The sequence below is a fragment of the Cricetulus griseus genome, chromosome 3, assembly GCF_003668045.3.
Source record: "Cricetulus griseus strain 17A/GY chromosome 3, alternate assembly CriGri-PICRH-1.0, whole genome shotgun sequence".
NCBI classification, from domain to species: Eukaryota; Metazoa; Chordata; class Mammalia; order Rodentia; family Cricetidae; genus Cricetulus; species Cricetulus griseus.
The window spans coordinates 133,596,574-133,611,528 of NC_048596.1; the positions used below are offsets into that span (position 1 = coordinate 133,596,574).

Here is a 14,955-nt window from a genome sequence, read left to right on the forward strand (position 1 = left end):
AGAAATCAAGTATTTTAAGACATATGCAAAAAACAAAGAAATTTTAAAGATAAGTTTTACATGCATCATTCCCTGTTTAGACAATTGAGAGGATCCAGATCCTGTGTAGAAGCTAAGGCCCTACTCTTGAAGTGGAGTTCATTGAGCAGTGCAGCTACCTAAAAAAATCCTAAAGACCAAGATGGCAGAAAACAAAAGCTAAATCAAGTTCAGCCCTAAATAGGACACCTATGTCAACCCATCCAGAGGCTAAGAGAACATAGAGGCAGAAGGAATACAAGAGCCAGAGGATGGGAGTGGGAAGGCTGTGAAATTCTGCCTTCTGGACATGATACAGTTATGACACTCGTGAACTCATAGCAACTGTGGTTACCTGCACAAGACAACCAAAATTCCAGGACAGATGAGGTAGATGATACTCAAGCCTCACCCCATCCGAGGAGCCCTTGGCAACTGATAGTTTCTGAGGAGAGAAAAACCATTCTTTTCTGAGAATGTGGCCATTGACAGGGTTCCTACTCTCCAGTGGATGGCCCCACATCCATACACATATGGGCAACAGTAACTAGACTTAGTAACTTAATAAGCTGGGAGAGGAGCATGTTGGAGGCATATGGCAGGAGGGAAGATATTGGAAATATGTGATTATATTTTATCATATATACATATGAAATTCTCAAGAATAAGTAAAATGATAAAAGTTTAAAAGTTAATAAGAATACATTAGAGAAATTAAAACTACATTAGAAACCAGAGAAATGGAAATGACGAGAGAGCAGGATAGGAAAAAATGTCTGCAGAAGAGACATATATAAGAGAATATATAAAATAGTGTGGCTAGAAAGAAATACAGTATATAATGGTTCCATTGGTGTCTGAATGTGAGACTAAAATATTTACAAGAAAATGATTTAAAGTTTATAATCTATAGATTTTGAAGACATTCTGCATTATAGGAACTATAACCAATCTCCGCTCTTTTTTTATTTGTAATTATTTTTTATTTTTGAGATTATAATTACAAAATTTCTCCCCTAACTTTTCTTCCCTCCAAACTCTCCCACATATCCCACACTGCTCTCTTTCAAATTCCTGGCCTCTTTTTTCACTAATTGTTACTGCATGTGCACACATGTACACACAAATATACAGATAATATGTGTGTATTCGTATCTGTTCCTCAATATAACCTGTTCAGTCCATATAATGTTACTTTTATGTATGTTTTCAGAGCTGACCATTGATTGGCACTGGACAACCAATGGGTGTGCTGTTTCCTGGGAAAGAGCACCTCTCTCACTATTAGCTTTCCTCAATTGCTTATAGTTCTTTGTGTAGGGTTGAGGCCTAGTGAGCTATCCTCTTTCCACTTTGGCATGGTCATTTGTCATACTTGAAGCAACCAACAGTCCTACCCAGCTATGATGCCTTCAAACCACTTGGTACAATAACCCTAAGGGTGAGACAGGGGCATGCCTACCTTGTGGTAACCAGTAACTCTGTAATTGGCATTAAGATCCACTCAACAAGAGGGAAACCACATGTGGTACTGAAAACCTAAAGAACAACTCATTACTAGTGAAGTCATGGATCCTATAACCACCACTTCCCAGAACCAGCATAATCCCTGACTAAATTCTAAATATTTGTTTTTATACCAACCAATGTGTTTATTCTTCACCACACATCATGGGAACATCTCTTTGCAATAGACAGACCATTACAGAAAACCCACAACCAATCAAAATGCTGAGTTGTGGAGACCAGTCCCAATGGATACATCCACAAAACATTCCCACACTTAAGGCTCACAGAACATTGTAGAAAAGAGAGCAGAAAGACTACAAAAGCTAATGGGTCCTAGTGGTTCAGCGAATTGGCTGTAAGACTGTCTTTCAGTGATGTCAGATGATCTTGACTGTAGATGCGATGTGACCAGTCATTTTGAGTTCTTGTCACTGTGGTTCCCTTGTGGTGATGAACCACAGCTATAATTGTGAGAAGTGGAACTTTTTCCCACCTCCTTTTTACTTTTTAAACAATTACATTTATTTCTTTATTTATTGTATATCTGTATGCATATACATAGCTATGCAAGTGCCACAGCATGCACACAGAGCTCAGAGGATAATTTTATGGAGTCAGTTTATTTCCTTCCACTGTTTTTTCATTTTTGTGAAAAGAGATTGTTTTCTCTAGAAAATAGATTGTTTTCTCACGTAATCTATCCTGTTTATGGCTGCCCCTCCCCCTGATTTTCCTAGTTGCTCTTCACCTCTCCTCCCATCTGGGGCCATTCACTTTCTGTCCCTCATTAGAAAAGAACACACATGTAGGAAACAATATTAAAATGCAACAAAATAAAATATAATAAGACAAAACAAAGACTATCACATCAAAGTTGGATAGAACAAACCAACTGAAGAATAAGAGCCCAACAGAAGGCACAAGTGTTAGAGACCCACTTGCTCACACACTCAGGAATCCCACAAAAGCACTAAACTGGAAACCATAATATATACACAGAGGACTTGGTGCAGACCTGTACATGCCTGATCATGCTGTCTCAGCATCTGTGGATTCATATAAGCTTTGATCATGTCCATTTAGAGGGGCTTGTATTGTTGGTGTTCTCCCTCCCCTCTGGATCTTACACTATTTCCGTTTCCTCTTCCTTGGGGTTTCCTGAGTCCTGAGAGGAGGAACTTGATGGAGACATCCCATGCAGAATTGATTGTTCCAAGGTCTCACTCTCTGTGTAATGTCTGGCTGTGGGTCTCTGTATTTGTTCCCATCTGCAGCAGGAGGGAGATTTTCTGATGATGGCTTTACAAGGCACTGATCTGTTTCCCTGACCAAAGTAGCCTGTGGGTTCCTGGGTACCTTTATTATTTTGCAACAGAAATGAAACTAAGACACTTACACTTTCTGACCAACAAATGAAATACATGCTTCCTACCCATTGTGGACATGGAATGAAGATGCTGGATGCTCAGTTGGGTCCTTAGCCCACTCAGTTCACCACACCTGCAAAGTGACAGCTTTGGTCTTCTGCTTGAGCAGCCATGCTTTCTTTCTATGTAGACTAACCATCATATTCCATATTCACCAATACGGCCCTGAGTTCCATTGCATGAGGTTTAGTGGACCACAAGCTCTGGTGAGAAGCTACCTGACTGTTTCCAGGAAGGATTAGGCTCTCATGGCTATGTGCAAACTTAGGACCACGACCAAACTGCAAGACTTCCCATTTTGGAGAATCCCTACCTCATATACTTGCTGCTTCCCAGCTGGGAAATTCTAGAAACCTGAAATTGACATGAGGCTTAGAACTAAAGTCTAAACACATAAATGACACCTGAGGTTGGGGCTCTGAATCTGGCCCTCTCCAATAATATGTGTTGGTGAATCATGCCTTGCTCTTAGCCATCTTTCTTTGTAAATGAATATTGTGAAAACAGAAACACCCATTTGTTTACATTTTGTATACTGGCTGCTTCCATAAATGGCTGAGAAAGAGCTGTCACAGAGTGTAGGTCCTAAAATGCCATCAATTATTTACTCTTTGGATCTTACATTACTAACTTCAATGCTGTAGCATTTATACAATCACTGGGCATGAAGGAAGACAGTCTTCAATGTCTACTAAAGACTACAACAAGGCTATCTAAGAGACTCGCATATTGGCTGAGGTCACTGACAACAGTGAATCCTATCTCCTTAAACTGACATCAGGCTACATTTGCCCAATGGGACTTCAAATGAGGAAATGGGAAGAACAGAGTTAAACCTCCCAAAGAATTCAGGTAATGAATCCAGTGCCTCAGGTTATACAGAGAAGACCTGGTTTATCAGTGTCGTCACTTTTCTGAAGGTAACCGGTATCAGCTGAAGGACAGAACCCATCTTCACATTCCATGTGTGTATTCTTCCCTTGATTACCTTCCGCCACTTCTTTAGTCAAATGTATCAAAGAATCGCAGGTACACTGTCCCTGAGGGTGCTCACAAAGCATTCTCCTTGCTTCTGGACATCTGTCTCAGAATATAGTATGGCGCTGTTATTACTGCCACCATTTGTAGAACTAATATTTTAGTTCGCCTTCTAGTACTCAAAAAACGTGGTTACTTGATGAAAAGTTTTGGTAAGTCCTCTGGATATATTGCTGATTTTATGCAGTAATTCTGCAACGTATGTAAGTGGCAGTTGTTCTCTGACATGTTCCATTCCACTACATCTTCTCTTTATTTACATATGCGGGGATGGGAATTCTCTGAATGGTTTGCACTGTTTTTCCCAGGAACATACTCTCCAGCACAAGGCCCTTTTTACTATGTGGCTCTGACCATCTCCCCTTGAGAGAGTTTGGTTCTAGTGTGTCACATGTCTCTAGGTCAGGTTTCTATTCAAGGTAGTGTGGAACATGTTTTCTGTGTTTGAAATACAACTTCAAAGAGCTGTGATTTTTATTTAAAAACTGCTAGTGATAACACCTGTATTAGGTGGAACATATAAGGACACTGGAATTACATTTCTCAAGTTTCAAATGCCATGGGGAAGGGGGTGTGACGTGTAGCAGCAGCACAATGGTGGGGGTGCAAACTAAGGGGCATGCCAGTGGGTCCTCAATATTAAGTTGCAGGAAATGAACATTAACTCAGGAAGTGAAAAGCCAGGAGAAACTCACAGGGCATAACCTGAGAATACAAACCACTGATGGAAGAGGGTCTAGAAAGAGTTGGGGGGACAGAAAGAATATGACAAAAATATGCTATATAAAATTCTTAAAGAATAAAAATTTATATTTTTGATTGTGAGCCTAGCCTTTAACGGCTGAGCCACCAAAACCCCACAGATATTAAAGCCTCAAAGAAAATGGTTCCAGGTTCCCTCATATCCATACCTGTGCTTCTGTTACAGTATGTGATTCTCCTCCGGGGTGAGTTTGCTTCTTTTTGTTCTAGAGCTTTCAGGTGTGCTGTTAATTCTCTAGTGTGACTATTCTTCAGTTTCTTCATGTGAGCACTTATACTATGAACTTTCCTCTTAGAACTGCTTTCAGAGTGTCTCATAGGTTTGGGTATGTTGTGTCTTCATTTTCATTGAATTCTAGGAAGTCTTTAATTTCTTGCTTTATTTCTTCCTTGACCCAGGAATGGTGCAACTGCGCATTGTTCAATTTCCATGAGTTTGTAGGGTTTCTGTGATTTGTGTTGCTGTTGATTTCTAACTTTAAACCATGGTGGTTTGATAAGATACAGGGTGTTATTTTAATTTTTTTGTACCTGTTAAGGTTTGCTATGTTGCTGAATATGTGGTCTATTTTAGAGAAGGTTCCATGTGGCACTGAGAAGAAGGTATATTCTTTTGTGTTCAGATGGAATGTCCTATAGATGTCTGTTAAACCTAATTGGGTCATAACTTCTGTTAGTTCCTTTGTTTTTTTGTTAAGTTTCTGTGTGGTGGTCCTGTCTAGTGGTGAAAGGGGGTGTTGAAGTCTCCCACTATAAGTGTGTGGGGATTTTATGTGTGATTTGAGCTTTAGCAATGTTTCTTTTACAAATGTGAGTGCCTTTGTATTTGGGGCATAGATGTTCAGAATTGAGACTTCATCTTGATGGATTTTTCCTGCAATGAATATGAAATGACCTTCTTCATCTCTTTTGATTAATTTTAGTTTGATGTCTAATTTGTTAGATATTAGAATAGCTACACCAGCTTTTTTCTTAGGTCCATTTGATTGGAAAATCTCTTCCTAACCCTTTATTCTGAGGTAATGTCAGTCTTTGAAGTTGAGGTGTTTTTTTTTGTATACAGCAGAAGGATGGATTCTGTCTTCGTATCCATTCTGTTAGCCTGGGTCTCATCCTTGAAGATATTGTGAATAATATTCCAAACTCTCTCCTGATATTTGCGTGGTCTGATTTGTTGTATTTACTTGTGTATATGGCCTATTGTTAGCATCCAATTTCAATTCCCTCAGCATCACTGATAGTTACTAAATAAACCATTACTTCTGCCTGTTTATAAAATCAATACTCTTTCAGTGTTTCATTTTCATTGTGGTAACAATTCCCTGCTCTTTTATATTAATCTCCAAGTCTGCATAGGAAGCGATGGGTTTCTTTGTGGCATTCACATACATGTATATCACCATACATTGCTCTTATCCATCCCCTCTCCACTGCATGCCCTTCACCTCCTTTTGCTGCCCTGCCTTCTATATCCCCTCTGCTTTATGCTACCTATATTTCATTGTCCATTACTCCTTCTTATGACCCCTCTCTTTAGCTATCATCCTTCCATGTTAGTTCCTCTTCTACTTACATAACACACACACACACACACACACACACACACACACACACACACACACACTTAAAATTGTGTATATAGGAGAAAGCACACAGTATTTTTCTGAGTCTGTCTTACTTTGCTTAAGATAATGAACTTCCATTCTATCCATTTCCCCACAAATGCTATGACTCTATTCTTGCCTAGAACAGTCTTATGAAACTTAAAGCCCAAAACACAGTCCTCTCTTGCACTTCTTTAAGCACTTCTTAGCAATATTTGTGGATAGTTTGGCTTCCATAAAAATAAAATGTAAGGTGCTGAGTGAAGCTACAGTACATTTTTATATTAACTTCAGAAGTACTGGCATCTGTGACTTCAGTGTTCCCATCTGTTACAATATGGCTTGGGTGTTCCTCAAGGCTCTTAGCACTGACCTTTTAAAACCTTCTTAGCAAGAATGTAATGTAGCAATCCAGCAGTAGTGGAAGCAGAGCAAGCATGTCAGCACTTTCTAAATTCCAACGGCTCCATTAATTCCCCAAGGCCACCCGAGGGAGACATGGGGACGTGGGTCAGAAGGCGGTCATGGGCCTTAGTGTGACATGCTAGGTAGTATTGTAACTGCTGAAAGATGGACTTTAGTGAAAGGCAATGAGCTGTTCCCCTCAGAGGAGACTAATTAGTTCCCTGGCGACCTTGGTTAGTTCCTAGGAGATCAATTCATTATAAGTAGCTTCCTGTCTCACCATGCAATCTCTCCCTCTTTTACACATTCCTGCTATCATGCCATGTTGTAGCCAGAAGGTCCTCTCCAGAGCTGAGCTGATGATGGTTTGAGGCTCTTGGAAGTCTATAACTATAAATTTAAAATAATCCTCTTTTCTTAATATATTTCCTAGCCTTCAGTATCATATCACAGGAAGAACCGAAACAGACTAACACTATTCACACTTCTTTTTCCTTTGGGTATGTGTTCTCCTGACAAAACACCCATCAGGCATGTGTGTGTGTGTGTGTGTGTGTGTGTGTGTGTGTGTGTGTGTGTTAAGAAAGAGGTCAGGAGAAACTTCTATCATGCTTGACCACAGGTTGGATTTCCTAGTATAGGAATAGTTCACACAACAGATAACTAAACAGAACAATAGCTAGAGGACAGTAAGAGGAAGCACTACCTACTACCTCACAAGGGGTGCAGATGACACAGGATGCTCCAGCTTTTTATTCTAAAGAGATCAGCACTGTTGAGGACATGGTCATCATCCAGGGAGGTTGTGATGTGTGGAAGCAGCGCACGGTGTGGATGTGAACTGATACATGTGCCAGTGGGTACCGAATATCAAGTTGTATCAGCCCTTTGAATCACGTGTTCTGAATTTTATTCTTCAGAAATTGAGAGTCCCATGAAAGAAACATTTATAAGAGGCTTCCCACTTATCCTCATTTACAACAGTTACTGTCTACATATCATTACCAGGATTGGGCAGAGACTTTCTGACACCGGTGACACAAGCTTTCCATTCCCACATTACAGCCTCCCTCCTCAGTCATGCCTGCTTTGCAGGGTTCTCCTGTAATAATGACTTATATTCATGATCAAAGAGGCAGTTGATGAGCTCTGGGTCTCAGTTCTGAGCTGACCTTTTAAGTGTAATTAGCAAAAATACAGGCTAGCAATCCAGGCTGATTGGAGAGAAAGAAAGTGTGCAACTTTAATTATCCCAATGGCTCCATTGGCTTCTCAAGGGCATGTGTGGGGATCTATAGCAGAGACAAGATCAGAGGTGCTAGTATTGACTAATGACAGGACCTAAGAGTTGGTGGTGAGACTGGGAAAGCCAGCTGCTTCAGGAGACGCGGGCAGAGGAAGGAGACAGTGACACGTGGATGCCTGCAAGCTGTGTTCCTGGTGTGGAGAAATGTCAGAGGATGAGAGAAAGGCAAACACACATGAAAACATCCTCTTGGGGATGATGGGCAAAGACAGGTAAGAATTTACACCTATGCAGGAAAATAAAGGGTGGGGTGCGCAGACAAACTAAGAAAAAGAGAAAGGAAGGTATTGGAAAGAAGACAGGGAAGACAAGAGGAAGCAGGACAAAGAGAGGAGAGGAAAAGACAAAAACAAAAGGAAAGGAGGAGGAAGAAAGGAAGAAAGAAGAGAGGGAGGAAAAGACAAAGAAGGAGACAGAGGAGTAGAGGAAAGAACAGAGCTGGAGACCATAGGCTACTCCTAAGATGTGTCAAAACACACCAAGGACCTGAGAGTCCCCAAATGTTCCTGCAGAGGGCGCACATGGCCAGGCTTTCTAGCTCTACTGGTTGGGTCAAGAGCATCTTGTGGTCAGGGACCATAGGATAAAGGCCCAAGGGCTGGTGGACCAGGACTGGTGGGCTCAGAAAGCAGAGAGTTAATGACTGACCTCTGATCCCAAGCCCTAAGTGTAGTAGAGAGGAGGGCGGGGACTCTTCGAGGCATAGGCATCCACAGAAGTGCCAGCAGAACACCAGGCTGTGAACAGACCCATCCAGGCAGGCCGCAGGGCACTTTGCATGGGAAAAGATGCAGGGGCAGCTATGAGATTCCTTGGCATTCATCATCCTTATTGAAGAGCCCCACTGCTCCCACGATCCCTGTAAACTAGGTGGCCAGGACGCCAAAGGGAAGCAGCATGTCTGAAGGATGCTGTGTATAGTCCAAGTGGGGCCCGCAGACAGAGTGCTGGAAGCACTGACTGTGTCTCACCGCAAAGTTGCTTTCTCCATCTGTCCCGGGGTGAAGGCCAGGGGAGGCAAAGCACAGGAAGAAGCCACAGGATACCTCTTCATTGTACGTATCTCCCTGTGGGGTTTCCACATGCAGCCTGTCACCCACAAGATATTGTGATGGTGCCTAAAACTGTTGGGTTTTGTGTATATGCACACACAATTGTGTGTGTGTGTGTGTGTAGACATGTAGATGCATTTTAGAAACACGTGTTTAGAAATAGTTCCACATATTAATTTCAAGTGGGGAAAAGAAGTTGCAGTGGAGGATATGGCCCAAGCCATGAAATAAAGCTCTGCAAATAGCCATGCCTGTATAAATGTAAGAAAATGTACAGAAATCCAAATGTGCCTTGGGAGACAGAACCGAGCTTGGAAAAAACTAGAAATGGAGTCATTTGTTGTCGTGAGGAAGCTCCAACTTTGTAATAAAAATAAGGAAGAAAAATATTGCCAGATTCTAGCCTCTCAATGACAGGATTCCAGATAACTATGATTTTCATCTCGGCTCTTTTATGATTTTCCCAACTTTTCCTCAGTAATCATCTTTCATTTTTGAAATAGTTACATATTGTTTTTTATTACAAATAATCAAAGATATTAAAGATAAACTCAGTAGGAGTCAGCATTTAAATTCATTTGTTATTCACCCTTTGAAACCCATGTTTCTAGCTGAGCCAAAGCCAGTTCAACTGAATAAAACCAAGAGCATACTTGTATGTGCAATTCAGGAGTTTGTCTCGAAGGACTAGCACCTGTCACTGAGCCATCCAGTCCTAAATTCTAGGCAGTGTCATGGCTGTGGAGCACAGGCCTGGGGATATTCTGTTCTTAGGAGTCACATTAGAGCCCACACATAACATTTGTTTCCATTGTATTATGCCCTTGGAGTGACCTCAGGACTACACAGGATGAGAATAAGTCCTCAGGGATTTATTCCCTAAACACAGTAAAATTAGACTAAAAATCATTGACAAAACTAAGAAAATTCACAGAAAATAAAAGAAAAATAAGAAAATACACAGAAACACAGACAGTAAGTGACAATCTCCTAAATAACTGTTGTGTCAAATAAGGCATACAAAGGGAAGGAAGAAAAATATCTTGAGCCAAATGGGAATGAAATCCCACACAGCAAAGCCCCCAGGTGTAGCAGAGAAGTGACAGCACTAAGTGACAGCATTACAAAGGAAGACAGATCTCAAGAACATCTCTATATCTCAAAGAACCAGAAGAAGATGAAACCAGGCCCAAGGCTAGTAGAAACAAGAAACAGGAATATTGGAGTGGAAATAAATGAAATAGACAAGGCAAGGAAATTGATGGGGACAAATACTATTTTATAAAAAGGGTAAATTGATACACATTTAGACACACACATATAAAGACAGAGACATACAGAGAAAGAGACAGACAGATACAGTAGGAGACTCATACAAGTAAAATCATAAGTGGAAGAGGAGACACTCTAATGAGTGGTGTGGAAATAAAATGGATCATAAGGCTATTGTGAACAATTACATGCCAACAAATTGGACAAGCTAGGAGAAATGGATACATTCTATGGTTAAATGAAGAGTAAATAAAAAAGCATGAACAGACCAACAACAAATAAGGAGGTTAAATCAGTAATCAAGTCTCCAACAACATAAAGCCAGGACCCAACGGCTTCATTGTAAATGCCATCAATATCCTAAGACAATACCAATCTTCTTAAACTCAACAAAATAGAAGGAGACACCCCACTCCACCCCAAGACAGCATCTTACTATGTAGCCCTGGTTTGCCTGGAACTCGCTATGTAGACCAGCCTGTGCTCAGTCATGGGACAGTCTTCTTGCCTCTACCTCCCAAATAATACTTTGATTGCAGCTGTGTACCCAGATCAACTAATTGTTCTGAAACTACCATCACCACTCTCATAGTAAAACAAAGATACTGTAAGGAAAAGACCATGATAAACATGGATTAAAAATATCACCAACAAAATACTAGCATCATGTCACACTGCACCAAAAAGATTACATACCATTACCAAGTAGTACTTATTTACTTGCACATGCAAATTATCCAGTACGATAATCCATGAAGACAGAAGGAAGAATAAAGCTCTAATATCTGATTGACACAGAAAAATCATCTTGCAAGAACCCAGCACTTTTTATGATAAAAGCTGCCTTAAGTTAGGACCAGGAGGACTTTATCACTACACAAAAAAGGCCACTTGGGAACAGCTCCCTGACATCATAAGGATAAGGTCAATGATAAGACAAGATGCTCCCTCTGCTACTTCTATTCACTATAGTACTAGAAGTCCTGTCCCTTCAACAAAAAGATATGGGAGGTCTACAAACTAGAGAGGAAGAATTGAAGTCATCTAGGTAGGTAATTCAATATTATAAGGAGAAAACCCTCAGAGAAAAAAACCACTAGGAATGACAAGAGAGCTCATTATAATTTCAGGATACTAGAGAAACACAGCAAAGTCTGCTGCATTCCTGTGCACTGACAGTGAACTAATTCAAGATAAATTAAGAAAAGAATCACATTTACAATACTAGCCAAAAGGAAAAAAACCCTTAAGAATCAATTCAACCAAGAACTTAATACTATAAAATGCTAAAGAAATGAAATTGAAGATACAGTCAGATGGAAAGCTATCTCATGTTCCCAAATTGAAAAATCCCTCCAAAGCCACAGAGAAACCCTGTATCAAAACAACCCCCCAAAGAAAAGATAAACAAATCAATGTTAAAATGTCTACAATACACAAAGTGATCTTGTGATTCAATGTAGTAGAAAAAAATTCACAATGTAAATCCTGTTAGAATATAAAAAATTATAAATTTGTATGGAAAAAGGACCCTGAGTAAGAAAGGAAAATTTGGAGCAATGAATATTGCTCAAATATAGAATAAAGATGGAGGTATCACATCTCCCAAACAAAACTGTATTAAAAGCCTATAATAATCAAAACCATATGTTACTGAAAGCAGACACATGGATGACAGGGTGGACTGAAAGCCCAGACAAAAGCCATACAGATCCAGTCAAATGACCCTCTACAGTGGTGCTCAGAATACCCAAGGAGGAAAAGGCAGTCCCCTTAACAAATGGTGTTGCATGACTGGATATCCACAGTCAAAGAAAGAAGTTGGACTTCACCTTGCCTTACACATTCAAATCTTGCCCTAGATATAAAAATGCAAGCCACAAAACCGACAAAGAACAAAAACAGATTAAGGTATCAAATATAAGTCCTGAAACTGTGAAGTTTTCCAAAGACGACATAAGGGAAACTCTTCTTGCCTTAGGCCTTAGAGATGATTCTTGGCTATGATCCCAGACAACCAACAAGAAGGACTTCATCAAACTAAGAAGCTTCCAAATAGGAATGGAAATGTCTGTGGGATGAAAAGGCAACCGGCAGAGTTGGGGACAAGGTTTCCAAACCACACAAATCTGTAAAGCCTATCTAATTCCTTAGCAAAACCCACACTTCATAGTCTATTAAAAATGGGCAAAGAACTGAATAGATGTTTCTCAAAGGCAACAAAGAAAGGCCCAGCAGGTACATGGAAAGTGTTTGGCGTGCTAATCATCCAGGAACTGCAAATCAAAGCCACAAGATGTCACTACACACCTGTCAGGAAAGCGGTCATCCACACACCCAAAGATGGCAACTGATCCCATAAGGAGGAGGAAATAGAAATGTGTTTGGTCACTATGGAAAACACCATAGAGGCTCCTCAAGAGGGGAAAACTGAGCAGCCATATGGCACTCAGCTTCAATTTTTTTTTTTTTTTAAGAAATGGGAGTAACCACATGTAAACCAGGCATGGTAACTCATGCCTGTAATCTCAATACCAGTGAAGCTAAGGCAGGAGGATTGATGAGAGTTCCAGGACAGCTGGTGCGACCCTGTGAGTTCTAGGCTACCCTTCGCTACTACCTATCTCAAAAATGTGTGGAAAAGGGACACTGCATCTGCTATATAACTGGGGTTATATAGAAAGCACTCACTATTGAACTAAGTAGTTCTATTATAAAGCAGAGAATTCAGACATCAACACATATGGGTACTGATGACTGATTTTTCCCAGCTTTAATGAAATACAGTCCACACAAATGTCATATGATTTACCTATTGAAATGTTCATTCCAGGAGTTGTTGGCATGTTGCATTGCTGTTATTTTTTTAATTTGTGGGAAAGTTAAATAAACTCTGTCATTTTAAGTAAAAAATTTAGTGGCATTAAAATGGAATTATTTACAAGTTGCATGCCATCCTTGCACAGTGGCCATGGTAAGCTTTTCTGCATCATTCTATTTAGTATATGTGCTGAAGAAGCAAGTGCTTGGTCTCTGACAATGGCAAAGATGACACTACAGGGAGAAAAAGCATTCTGGTCAACAGGTGGGCAGCCATTTGCAAAGGTGCAGCACTTTAACCACAGGCTTATATTTCATAGGATATGTAGGATAGCTGAGAGACTCTGTTCTGGTGTTTTGAGACCTGGAGGAGTCTGTTTATGCAACACAAGCTGACCTCAAGCACTTGACCTTTTTGCCTCTGTCCACAAAGTGCTATGGTTACAGGCAGAAGTCACTATACTAGGCTAGATAATAGGCTTATGTGTAAAACATAAGCCTGTGAGATTTTAGAAGAAAATATTTGGGGCATAGGTCTTTGTGACCTTGATAACAAAACTAATACATTAAAATCCTTATCAAAATTAAAGCCTTTGCTCTGTGAAAGACTCTGAGGTATAAAAGTATTTATTATATATTTCCAAATAGCTAACGGAGAGGATTTTGAATATTTTCCAAACAAAGAAATGGCAAATTTTGAGGCAATGGATATGATAAGTTTGATTTGCTCACATTATAAATTGCACATACTTATCAAACTGCAACACTGTGTCCTACAAATATACCCATTATTATTTGTCTGTTGATCTTTTTTAAGTGATGAGAGAAGATATAAGCTGAGACAGATTTGCAAATCACATATTTGACAAAAGAACTGACTCAAATTTGTAGAGAGTCATAAAGTCCAACACCAAAGACCAACAACAATCAATTAGAGCATGGACAAAGGAGAAGAAACTCCTCCAGGTGGTCCATGCAAGAACAGGCTTTGATGCTCACTGCTACCTTTGCTATTGTGGCTTATTCTGTCATCATCCCTTCCTCTAGAAACCACTCAAAACCGATGCTCAGAGCTCTCCCTCTCCTGACTTCCTGACCAGCCCCTCCATGACATAGCATGCCACCTCCTCCTAGGGAGTGTGAACAACTGTCCATTTCTCCCTTTCCTTCCTTCTTTCTTTTTCAGTACCAGGAGTGAAACTCAGGGTCTCCTCCAGGCTAGGCAAATGTTGAGACACACCCTCAGCCTTCTTTTTACTTTTTGAAAAGAGGGGTGGGTCTCACTAAGTCCTCAGGCCAGCCTTGAACTCACTCTAGTCTGGGTTGCCCTTAAATTTGCCAACCAAAGGAGCCTATGCCATTAGGCTGTGACACAACTATCTTTTCAATGGCAGTCAGTTTCCTGAACTACTACTGACCTTACGAGATATCAGATTGTCTACTGATACACATGAGCACGTGTTCATGAGTGTTTAAGTGTGTGTGTGTCTGTGTTCACGCGCGCATGCGTGTATGTTTTAGTTCCTTGATATAGGGTCTTACTCTACTGAAGCAATTTCTTGCTTCAGCCTCCCAAACTCTATGATTACAAGGGTAATCCACAAAGCCCAGATCAATTCCCTCCCTTTCTTCCTCCCTCTTGTTTTCCTTACTTCCTCCTTGCTCATGCTAGGCAAAGGTTTTAATACCCAAATCCCGAGCCAATCTCCAGTCCTCACACCATTTTAAAGCAACTTATCTTT

General features: G+C 40.4%; 1 pseudogene; it reads right to left on the reverse strand.

Moving 5' to 3' along the window:
• Positions 1–13,315: 13,315 nt before the first annotated feature.
• On the reverse strand, positions 13,316–13,415 carry LOC113830919 (annotated as a pseudogene).
• Between the last annotated feature and the right edge of the window lie 1,540 nt (positions 13,416–14,955).